Raw genomic sequence first — 12670 nt, forward strand, 5'->3', positions numbered from 1 at the left:
ATGTCGCCATCATCAGGTGAACTGACGGACTGAGCTCCTGTGAACGTGCCGGCACGGAGATCCGTACACTATGGCTGCTCAGGTGGAACTGGGTTCGGTCGCGGCGGCGGCGGATTTAAATACCCTCCGCCCGCGGCGCGCTCACTCCGCCGTCCGCGCCCCGCGCCACGGTCGCGCGGTGGAACAGATTGCGACGGCGTCTGAGATGACGTCGGTGTGATGGCTCCGTCCGCCGTGGTCGTCACAACTATACATTTGCTCGATTTACTCTTGATTAACCCAATCGCTGGTTCCCAAGCCTTGCTAAGATTATAGCCACAGTCACGATTTATGAGGTCGTCATTGGTGCGAATTTCGATGGCCTCTCTAACAACGCTGTCCCAGTATCTCGACGTCTGTACCAGAATCCTCGTGCGTTCATACTCCATAGCGTGATTTTCCGACAAACAATGTTCAGCGACCGCCGACTTGCTCGGATACATCAGTCGAGTGTGCCTCTGGTGTTCACGGCATCGATCCTCGACGGTACGCATCGTCTGACCAATATACGACTTGCCACATTGACACGGAATCTGGTACACGCCGGCCTTCCTCAAACCGAGGTCATCTTTGGCGCTCCCCACCAGTGCACGAGTTTTATTCGGAGGACAAAACACCGTTCCGACCCGGTGTTTCTTCAAAATGCGGGCGATCTTTCCCGAGAGTGCGCCTGTATATGGGATAAACGCAGTGCCTACCTCCTCCCTCGTGATTTCATCCATATCCACAGGTTGTGCTGCAGTGATTGGGCGGAGAGCACGTTGAATCTGCCACTCTGAGTACCCATTTTTTCGAAATACAGTTCTCAGATGTTCCAATTCCTGGGGTAGACTCTCTGCGTCAGAGATAGTGCGCGCCCTATGTACTAGAGTTTTAAGTACCCCATTCCTCTGTGAAGGGTGGTGGCAGCTGTCTGCGTGCAAATACAGATCAGTGTGCGTTGTCTTCCGATACACCCCATGACCTAGGGTGCCGTCAGGCCTTCTCTTGACCAAGACGTCAAGAAAAGGTAGTTTACCCTCCGTTTCAGTCTCCATAGTGAATTTGATGTTGGGGTGTATGGAGTTTAGATGTGTAAGGAAGTCAAGGAGTTTATCCATACCATGTGGCCAGATGACGAAAGTGTCGTCCACGTAACGGAAAAAGCAAGTAGGTTTCCATTCGGATGACGACAGGGCTTCCTCCTCGAAGTTCTCCATGTACAAATTCGCTACCACCGGTGAGAGTGGGCTACCCATGGCGACTCCCTCCGTCTGTTCGTAGTATTCTCCATTAAAAAGAAAATACGTGGAAGTCAAGACATGCCTAAAAAGTTCAGTGGTCTTCTCGTCAAACTTCTGACTAATCAATTCTAGTGACTCTCGCAGGGGTACCCTCGTGAACAAGGAAACGACGTCAAAACTCACCATGATATCTGACTCACCCATCGTGAAGCTATCAAGGCGTTTAACAAAATCCACGGAATTACGGATGTGATGAGGGCATTTACCCACGTAAGGACTTAATATTCCCGTCAGGTATTTGGCCAACAAATATGTAGGTGCCCTGATGTTGCTGACAATGGGGCGTAATGGTACCCCCTCTTTGTGAACCTTCGGGAGTCCATATAGTCTAGGACTACACTGATAAGATGCAGAGCCTGCTAAATGACGATTCCTACCGGAAGATCAGCGTTGACCCTACAAAGAAGGTGGACAACAAGACGAGGTCGCTTCTCAAGGACGCAGATTTACCGGAGGGTGACGCTAAGAAATTGTTACCCCAAGGTCCGGTACCGCCTAGACTATATGGACTCCCGAAGGTTCACAAAGAGGGGGTACCATTACGCCCCAGTGTCAGCAACATCAGGGCACCTACATATTTGTTGGCCAAATACCTGACGGGAATATTAAGTCCTTACGTGGGTAAATGCCCTCATCACATCCGTAATTCCGTGGATTTTGTTAAACGCCTTGATAGCTTCACGTTGGGTGAGTCAGATATCATGGTGAGTTTTGACGTCGTTTCCTTGTTCCCGAGGGTACCCCTGCGAGAGTCACTAGAATTGATTAGTCAGAAGTTTGACGAGAAGACCACTGAACTTTTTAGGCATGTCTTGACTTCCACGTATTTTCTTTTTAATGGAGAATACTACGAACAGACGGAGGGAGTCGCCATGGGTAGCCCACTCTCACCGGTGGTAGCGAATTTGTACATGGAGAACTTCGAGGAGGAAGCCCTGTCATCATCCGAATGGAAACCTACTTGCTTTTTCCGTTACGTGGACGACACTTTCGTCATCTGGCCACATGGTATGGATAAACTCCTTGACTTCCTTACACATCTAAACTCCATACACCCCAACATCAAATTCACTATGGAGACTGAAACGGAGGGTAAACTACCTTTTCTTGACGTCTTGGTCAAGAGAAGGCCTGACGGCACCCTAGGTCATGGGGTGTATCGGAAGACAACGCACACTGATCTGTATTTGCACGCAGACAGCTGCCACCACCCTTCACAGAGGAATGGGGTACTTAAAACTCTAGTACATAGGGCGCGCACTATCTCTGACGCAGAGAGTCTACCCCAGGAATTGGAACATCTGAGAACTGTATTTCGAAAAAATGGGTACTCAGAGTGGCAGATTCAACGTGCTCTCCGCCCAACCACTACAGCACAACCTGTGGATATGGATGAAATCACGAGGGAGGAGGTAGGCACAGCGTTTATCCCATATACAGGCGCACTCTCGGCAAAGATCGCCCGCATTTTGGAGAAACACCGGGTCGGAACGGTGTTTTGTCCTCCGAATAAAACTCGTGCACTGGTGGGGAGCGCCAAAGATGACCTCGGTTTGAGGAAGGCCGGCGTGTACCAGATTCCGTGTCAATGTGGCAAGTCGTATATTGGTCAGACGATGCGTACCGTCGAGGATCGATGTCGTGAACACCAGAGGCACACTCGACTGATGTATCCGAGCAAGTCGGCGGTCGCTGAACATTGTTTGTCGGAAAATCACGCTATGGAGTATGAACGCACGAGGATTCTGGTACAGACGTCGAGATACTGGGACAGCGTTGTTAGAGAGGCCATCGAAATTCGCACCAATGACGACCTCATAAATCGTGACTGTGGCTATAATCTTAGCAAGGCTTGGGAACCAGCGATTGGGTTAATCAAGAGTAAATCGAGCAAATGTATAGTTGTGACGACCACGGCGGACGGAGCCATCACACCGACGTCATCTCAGACGCCGTCGCAATCTGTTCCACCGCGCGACCGTGGCGCGGGGCGCGGACGGCGGAGTGAGCGCGCCGCGGGCGGAGGGTATTTAAATCCGCCGCCGCCGCGACCGAACCCATTTCCACCTGAGCAGCCATAGTGTACGGATCTCCGTGCCGGCACGTTCACAGGAGCTCAGTCCGTCAGTTCACCTGATGATGGCGACATGTATGATCGCCGAAATATTGTGCCCGTTGGACACTGTAGACCGGCAGTACACCCGTGGATATTTTGAGTATGTAGCTACTTAAAAGTCAGTCTACAAAACTGTGTGGGGCCTAAGTGATCTACAGCAGTTCTTCAGCATGTTACTGTAGCTGTCGACACATAGAAAAATATTGCCAGAGCCTTCAGCTTCGTTAATGAGCGAATCCGCAGTTGCTTAATAACATTGCATCCCATCGAGCAACGCTTAACCGAAATCGCGTTTCGTCCCCTCGAACAGTGGTTTGGACGTCTATACTCAGAGAATCATCTCGTTATTGCTCATTTACAGATACTCAACCGTCCATCACGCTTTCGCTCATATACATAGCTAGCCACATTCCTACTGCAGCATGCCCGCCTCGCAGTAAACAATTACGAGGTATGTCCACAAAGTAAGTTCCGTTTGGTTATATAAAACAAACGTGGGCAGATACAGAAAAAAATATTTACTGTACAAAAATCTACAACTGTTAAACTGCTTTTCTACATAGCTTCCGAAATTTTGTAGGCATTTGTCAGAGCGTGGCATAAGTTTTTGTATGCCTTCTTCATAGAAGGTTCCCACCTGTGTATTCAGCCATGTGGTAACATGTTCTTTCAGCTCGTCATCATCGTTGAAGTGTAGACCACCAAGGACAGATTTTAGGCGTAAGAAGAGATGAAAGTCGCTAGGAACGAGGGCTGTAAGGAGGATGATCAAACGCGTCCCGGTGAAATTCCCGTAAGAGTTGTTTGGTCACATTCGCCGAGTGAGGTCGGGCATTACCGTGAAAAAAAAAAAAAAAAAAAAAAAAAAAAACCACCTTTTGACAGTAATCCTTGGCGCTTTTTCTGTGTTGCGCGGTGCAATTTCTTAATGGTCTCGCAGTAATCATGTGCATTGATTGTTTGGCCTCGTGTTAAGAAATCAGTAGCAAAATGCCTTTTCTGTCCCAAATAACGGTCCACATAACTTTTCGAGGTGTGAAGCTGAGTTTAGGCTTAACCTTCGTTGGGGATGAACTGTGCCTCCACTCATTGATTGCCGTTTTGTTTCAGATACCCAAGTTTCATCCCCCGTGGCTATCCGAAAGAGAAAACCACAGCCTTCTTCACTGTAGCATGTCAAAAACTGAAGTGCACTGCCCATCCGTTGTTTTTGTGTTGTTCAGTAAGAATTTTCGGTACCCAATGTGAGTAAAGTTTCAGAAATTTCAGTTTTTCAGTAACAATTTCATGAATTAGTGATCGTAGGATTTGCGGAACTTCCATAGCAACGGCACTAAGTGTAACTTGCGGTTGTGCTTAATCTTCTCTTCAATTGTGTAATCCATTTCATCAGTAACCACAGACGGCGTCCACTTCGTTCTTCATCGTGCACTTGGTCACGTCCTTCATTGAACACTCTGACCCATCTTCTCACCATTGAATCACTCATAGCATTTTGTCAGTAAACCTCGCAGCTTTGCCGATGAATTTCCTATGGTTTAACATGATTTGCATTTAGAAAACGAATCACAGAACTGATTTCACACGCGGCGGCATTTTCAATTACGGCTGACATTATAAGGAAGCACTACAAAGCACACGTCGGGAGCAGGGCCGGCCGTTTGTGGCCGAGCGGTTCTAGGCGCTACAGTCTGGAACCGCGCGACCACTACGGTCGCAGTTTCGAATCCTGCCTCGGGCATGGATGTGTGTGATGTCCTTAGGTTCGTTAGGTTTAAGTAGTTTTAAGTTCTAGGGGACTGATGACCTCAGAAGTTAAGTCCCATAGTGCTCAGAGCCATTTCAACCATTTGAATCGGCAGCAGAGATCTGAAAATGGCGTACATGTCTTCTACTTGAGTCAGAGTAACTGCCGCGCATGCTCAGAACTGTGATCGTAGCGCTGCCGCGGATAGAAATAGGAAAGGAACTTGCTTTGTGGACGACCCTTATATTTCACAAATGCTATACTATCTTATCGACCGCTCGCAAAATGAATGTTGTTACAAAGGATTTCGAAAACGTAAGCTTTCATTACGTTATTGAATTTTCATGACGAATGATTCCGCATGTATATAGATTAACCAAACTTCGAGTACATTAACTGAAGAAAATTAAACTTACGAGTTACATAAATGGCCAATAGACGAAACCACATACTTGTCAAGTAGCGAATAACCGCAGCCAGTACAGAAAATGCAGAGTGATTCAGTTGCCCCTATAGCTGTCGTTTTATGCAACCCGAAATGTTTTGCCTGGCCTTCAAAGCCACGCCCCACATTGTCATATTCTCTCGCTCGCTACGCGCAGACTATTAGCCCTACAGAAAAAAATTGTTAGTATTCAAGAAAAACGTTCAAAAGTATCCTTCAAATGCACCCCCAACCCCACACTAATCCTTCACCAGTCAGGATTTCTGGTACGTTGTACGTGGTATTCCCTCCAACCACTATACAAGAATATCGGACCACACAAACTATTCCCCATATTCGACCTTTTTGAGTCCCTATTGAGTGGGCTGTTACGCTACCAGAATATTGAGCTATTTCGTTAACATTATTAATTTAAACGTGCCCGTAGGGGTGATGAAAAAGAAAACGACTTTCGTAAACGTTACGCTAAAACTAATTACACTGAGAGTTCAGTCCAAACCCTTACAAGAACAGTAGCTTCCTGGTCAGAAGGCATGACGAATACAACATGTAATTGTTTATTTTATGCTTTTAAAAAACCATAAAACTGTTAGATAAATTTTACACAAACGTCAATTTTACAGTTTGTAATTGCTCGACAAGCGCATGGCGTAATAAGGTCAGTAAATGAAGACCAAAAAAAGTCAAATGGAGGAAATAATTCGTGCAGTCCTAAAGTTTTGTACTGTGTTAGGAAAGTCTGCTGTAAACAACATTTTTCTTGAATAAGTCGAACACCGCGGCCTCTAGCAAAAATGTATCCCAGTACAAAATTTAACTACATTAAATTTCCTAAAAAAAAGTCACGATCATTTTTTTCTGCAGGACTAACTGTTGGCGGATAGCGAGCGAGAGGATATGAAAATCTCGCGAGCGGTTTATGAAGGCCAGACACAATATTGCAGACTGCGTAAAATAGGAGCAGCTGAATCAGCCTGTACAATTCGAAAAAGAAAAAAACAAGATGTATAGTCTACGTGTATAGCCATAGTATGTGGAAGATAGTTTGCAGCAGGCTTTAAGTCGTTGCCAAAACTCTTCAAACGCATCTTACGTAATTCATATCAGATTTTGAAAGCAGCACATTATTTGTGTTGCTGTTATCAAAATGCATATCCTTGGAAGAAATATAGAAGAGGTAACAGTCTCCTGGATATCACGTCTCTCTCTCTCTCTCTCTCTCTCTTTCTCTCTCTCTCTCTCCATCTCCCTCTCTACTGCGATGTAGGTGGTTGTCTGGTGCAGGGGTTCACAAACTTTTCCTCTGACATAGCACTTTGGGGATTCTTATACTTTGCTGGAACACATTGTTTATTCTGAAGGTCAAAAGTATTTAAAAGTGAGAAAAAATTGTTTTATTCAGTGATTACTTCAATTTTAAATCACAACTAATAACACAGAAACCATAATAAAATTTTAAAAAATTATTGGCATAGCCAAAATGTTGGGAAAAACACCATGTTATCAATAGTTTCCGCGGTGCACTTATTCACTTCCTGTAGAATACCAGTGTTCCGCTGAACACAGTTTGAGAAACCATTATCTATGGGATAGAACACTAGATTCTGGCCTTGGAGGTCCATGGTTCAATTCCGAATAGGTGAACAATGTTTCTTCGTTCTAGTCCTTCTAAGACGACTCAAGGTCCAATCAGACTGCTATCAGATAAGTTCCGGAGACGTCTCCTGGACGCAGAAGGCGGTGGGGGAGACGGGTCCACCATGATCCCCTTGCTAGTGCCGCAGTGAAGATACGCTAAAATTTACCTGTGATTAGACCAGTATTCCGGATCGAGCTGTAAAATCACGGTTCTTTTCAGACAATTAGCAAGGAAATTGGTACTGGGACAGAGGGACTTACCAGCCGCGAATAAATGTCAGTCTAAACAGTTCCGGAATTTCCGTTACAAGAGGGAAGCCCCACGATAAGAATTGGTCGCTTCGTGTGTTGGATGCTCCGAATGAATACCGTACATGAGTAAGGAAGGCATAGTGATGACTCTCTTCGTTGGTTCTAGTGGTTCTTCTGTACAGAGACTCAACGAGAATTCAGCAAATTAATGTAACTCATTTCGTCGAATGATTGTAAACGAGTTTTGATGAATAGAAGCAACAACAGTTACATCAAAAATTTTCTTTACACAAGGAAAGTGTTGGGTGCTGTCACAGTCTGGCTTCGTACACAGATACTTTTTACAACTTCTTTTGTCCGTTTAAAGCACGAATAATCTTTCTTCGTCAGTAGTAATATCAATTGGCTGTCTCAAAAACTTCATGGGTTTGTACTATTTAACGTATGCAACTGTACAAAAATATTTATTCATTTGGAAGTTACAGTAACGTTGTTGTTGTGGTCTTCAGTCCGAGGACTGGTTTCATGCAACTCTACATGCTACACTGTCCTGTGCAAGCCTCTGCATCTCCGAATAACTACTGCTACCTACATCCTTCTAAATCTGCTTACTGCAATCATCCCTTCGTCTCCCCATACAGTTTTTACTCATCACATTTCCATCCTATACTAAACGTGAGATCTCGTAGCGTGTCCTATCAACCGATCCCTTCTTTTGGTCAAGTCTCGTCTCCTCACGTCCACTTAGCACCTCATTAGTTACGTGCTCTACGTCTGTACAACCGCAGTTCAAAAACTTCTATTCTCATTTTGTTTAAACTGTTTATCGCCCATGTTTCATTTCTATAGATTGCTGCACTCCAGTCAGACCCTTTCAGAAGAGACTACTTAACATTTAAATGTTTGTTCGTTGTTAACATTTATGATTCTCTTCTTCAGGCAGGCTTTCCTTGTCATTGCCAGTCTACATTTTATATCCTCTCTTCTTCGACCATCATTAATTATTTTACTACCGAAGTATCAAAACTCATCTATAACTAAAAATGTCTCATATCCTAAATGTTCACCTTTCAGGTCACTGTCCATTTCGTTCAGCTATTCCTCCAAGTCCTTTGCTGTCTCCGACTAAATTACAATGTCATTTGCAGACCTCACAATTTTTATTTCTTTTGCCTGAACTTTAATTCCTATTCCAAATTTTTCTTTTGTTTCCTTTACTGCTTGCTCAATGTACAGATTGAATAACATTGGCACTGGGCTACAACCCTCTCTCAGTCCTTTCTCAGCCACCGCTTCCCTCTCATGCTCCTCGACTCTTATAACTGCTATCTCGTTACTGCCCAAGTCGTAAATAGCCTTTCGTTGTATTTTGCCCTGTTACCTTCAGAATTTCAAAAAGAGTATCCCAGTCAGCATTGTCAAAAGCTTTCTCTAAGTCTACAAATGTTATAAACGTAGGTCTGCCTTTCCTTACCCCATCTTTTAAGATAAGTCGTAGGGCCAGTATTGCCTCGCGTGTTTCCTACATTTCTGCGGAATCCAAACTGATCATCTCCAAATTGTGCTTCTACCAGTTTTTCTACACTTCTGAAAATCATTCGTGTTAGCATTTTGCAACCATGACTTATTAAACTGATAGTTCATTAATATTCACACCTGTCAGCACCTTCTTTCTTTGGAAGTATTACATCCTTCTTGAAGTCCAAGGGTATGTAGCCTGTCTCATACATCTAACTCGCCAGATGGAAGAGTTTTATCATGGCTGGCTCTCCTAAGGCTTTCCGTAGTTCTGAGGGAAGGTCGTCAATTCCAGGGGCCTTTTTTCGACCTAGGTCTTTCAGTGCTGTGTCAAATTCTTCTCACAGTATCATATATCCCATCTCATCTTCACCTACGTCCCCTTGCCTTTCTATTATATTGCCTTGAAGTTCATCTCTCTCGCGTAGACCCTGTATATATTTCTCTCATCTTTCAGCTTTCCCTTCTTTGTTTAGTGTTGGTTTTCCATCTGAGCTCTTGATAATCACACAGCTGCTTCTCCCTTCTCCAAAGGCCTCTTAAATTTCCTGTAGGCAGTACCTATCCATCATCTTTTGAAATATTCTTCTAGCCGGCCGGTGTGGCCGAGCGGTTCTAGGCGCTTCAGTCTGAAACCGAGCGACCGCTACGGTCGCAGGTTCGAATCCTGCCTCGGGCATGGATGTGTGTGATGTCCTTAGGTTAGTTAGGTTTAAGTAGTTCTAAGTTCTAGGGGGCTGATGACCTCAGATGTTAAGTCCAATAGTGCTCAGAGCCAATATTCTTCTAAATCCTTACATTTACTCCAGATCGATTCATGCGTAGCTATTTTACACTTCCTGTCAATCTCATTTTTGCGCGTCCGTATTCCCTTTCGCCTGCTTCATTCACTGCATTTTTATATTTTCTCCTTCCAACAATTATATTCAATACCTTCTGTGTAATCCAAGGATTTCTTTTTACCTGCTGCATTTATTATTTCATCTGTCAAGGCCACCCATTCGTCTTCTACTGCATTCGTTTCCCCTATTCTAGTCAATCGTTGCCTAATGCTCCCTCTGAAGCTCTCAAGAGCCTCTCGTTCTTTCAACTAATGTAGCTCTCTTCTCCTTAATTTTCTACCTTTTTTGCAATTTCTTCAGTCTCTTGAGTTGTGGAATATAGTGTAATACGAAAATGTGTAAAATTATGTAATTGCTTTTATGTGTGATCAAATAAGAGTTGTTCTTGAAATTTCCGATTGTTATTGCTTGGCGTACTGCTGTAGTAGCGACAGCGGCAATCCCAGACCAATGTTACATCGAAATGGAAGAATTTTGGGGTCGCAACATCGCTTCTGCAAACAAGAACACACCAACTTTGTTCTGATTTCAGCCAGGGGCTAGCCGTTTGTGAACTTAACCACTTAATAGGAAATCAGTGACTTACTTGAAGCTGAAATCCTACGTAAATTCTGGTGTTATTGTACATCGTTTTGCCCAGATCCAGATTGCCTAAAGCTCTTGTATTGAGTAAATGTACTGAGCAAGAAACAACAGTAGCACCTGAATTTAAACGACCTTTAATTGAGAGTACTTACCGGCACATCTTTGCGCTAACACTTTAAAACTAAGCAAGGGTTTCATTACAATGAGAAAGTTATTTCAGAGTTCTAACCAACATCAAACAAATACATTGCACAGAAAGCATAGCAAATAATGACATTTTAGTGCCCTTCTTTGTCAAACTAGTCCACGACAATGTAAAAGCCTGTATACATGAATTATGATTTTTTGTCTTTAAACAGTAATACCACAATAATACCACAACATTTCCAGTATTCCTGTAAAAGTGATCCATGTATCACTTGCATGACGAAACCTGCGTGTTTCCAGCACATGTATCTTGCCAATGTTTTCCACTTGAAATCGTACATAAGTTAAACAAATGTTTGCTCAATAACTTAATTTGGAATGCTCAGCAAGCACCGTTGTTTCAAAATGGTGCATTTACTGGATTTAGCTGCAGTCTGGTTGGCCGAGCGGTTCTAGGCGCTTTAGCTTCGCTTTAGGTTCGAATCCTGCCTCGGGCATGGATGTGTGTGATGTCCTTATGTTAGTTAGGTTTAAGTAGTTCTAAGTTCTAGGGGACTGATAACCTCAGATGTTAAGTCCCATAGTGCTCAGAGCCATTTGAACCATTTGAATTCATTTAAAGATGATACATATCATAAGTTAATCCAGACATTTCAACTTTCAGCTCACCTGAAAGGTCAAATGTTTCGAAAAAAAGAAGCATAACGCGAGGTTCAGGAGAAAATTTCCCGGTCTTCCTGTGCCATCGACAAAATTTATAAGGTTGTTCAGGGATATTCTTTTGGTATTTGCTATAAGGGACCCATGGGTAGTTACCTAGTATAATGTAATTACTATTTGTTAAATTCTGTGAAAATACATTCATAACAGTGAAAAGACCTATAAAATATAACCACCTAAGCGTACAGCACAAAGCACAGGGTATGCAACAATCCACGCGAACAGAAGTACTGTGGTGTGGTTACCGTCGCTGTGGAAGCAGGTTAGCAAAGCGCCGTGGTGCTACTGTTCCATTGCATTCAGTGAAGTCGTACACGAAGTACGAATCACCAGCTCTTCATTAGTAAACCTATCCATAGCACTACTGTGCTTCACTGACAACAAACAACTAACACTACCGTAAAAACAAATCCAAGACAGAACCGAGCATTGCTGTGTTGTTAAGAAGGATGAAGCATGCAATCTGGGTTCGAGTCCTGGTCTGGCAAAAATTTTCACTGTCCTCAGTCCCTTATACAGCTATGGCTATTTGTATTCGCAACTGCGAATATATTTCATGTATTTCATAACGGCTGTAGTCGCTGCAGTGCCCGTTCCTTTGGACATGCATGCATGTCTCAAGGAATGCCGCATCGTTCTTTTTAACAACACAGGCACTGCGGTATTCATATATGCTTTTACTAGATAACTGAAAACTTTGTGTGTGTGTGTGTGTGTGTGTGTCTGTGTGTGTGTGTGTGTGTGTGTGTGTGTGTGTGTGTGTGTCTGTGTGTGTGGCAATATCACAATATCTCTGGTTAGTGCTATGATGCAAGTACTTTTAAATTCCGATTACAATGTATGATCTAGAATCGCCTTTGCTATCGTACTTTTAAACACTTACATAACTGTGCAAATTACTGTTGATGTGTGTGATACCCAGCAACCTGAAAGGCATCTGACAGTCAATAAATGGAACTGAAAAAAATGAATGGTTATCAGTAATACTCAGAATAGCTTTGCCATGGAATAATCGTACACAATGGATTACTGTTGCATAATGAAAAGTGCTTTGTTATAGAAACGCAACTATTGAATTTACATGAAATTTTTCCAATGAAAAATTATCTTCATTATCTCTCAAAAAGTTGATTTAGACACTACAGTTGTTTGTTACCTTGGCAACGGATAACTCGGCTTTGCTCTGTCTGCACGGTGGGCTGAAATAAATCACTGTGTGGCGGCTTGGCTTTCTTTTTTATCTTATTTTTAGGCTGTTTTAGCAAATTAAACTTATTGCCATTTTTTTCAAAAATTATGATCGTTGTTCATTCAACGGTGCTAGGCAAGACAGTGCAA

The sequence above is a fragment of the Schistocerca nitens genome, chromosome 2 (assembly GCF_023898315.1).
Source record: "Schistocerca nitens isolate TAMUIC-IGC-003100 chromosome 2, iqSchNite1.1, whole genome shotgun sequence".
NCBI classification, from domain to species: Eukaryota; Metazoa; Arthropoda; class Insecta; order Orthoptera; family Acrididae; genus Schistocerca; species Schistocerca nitens.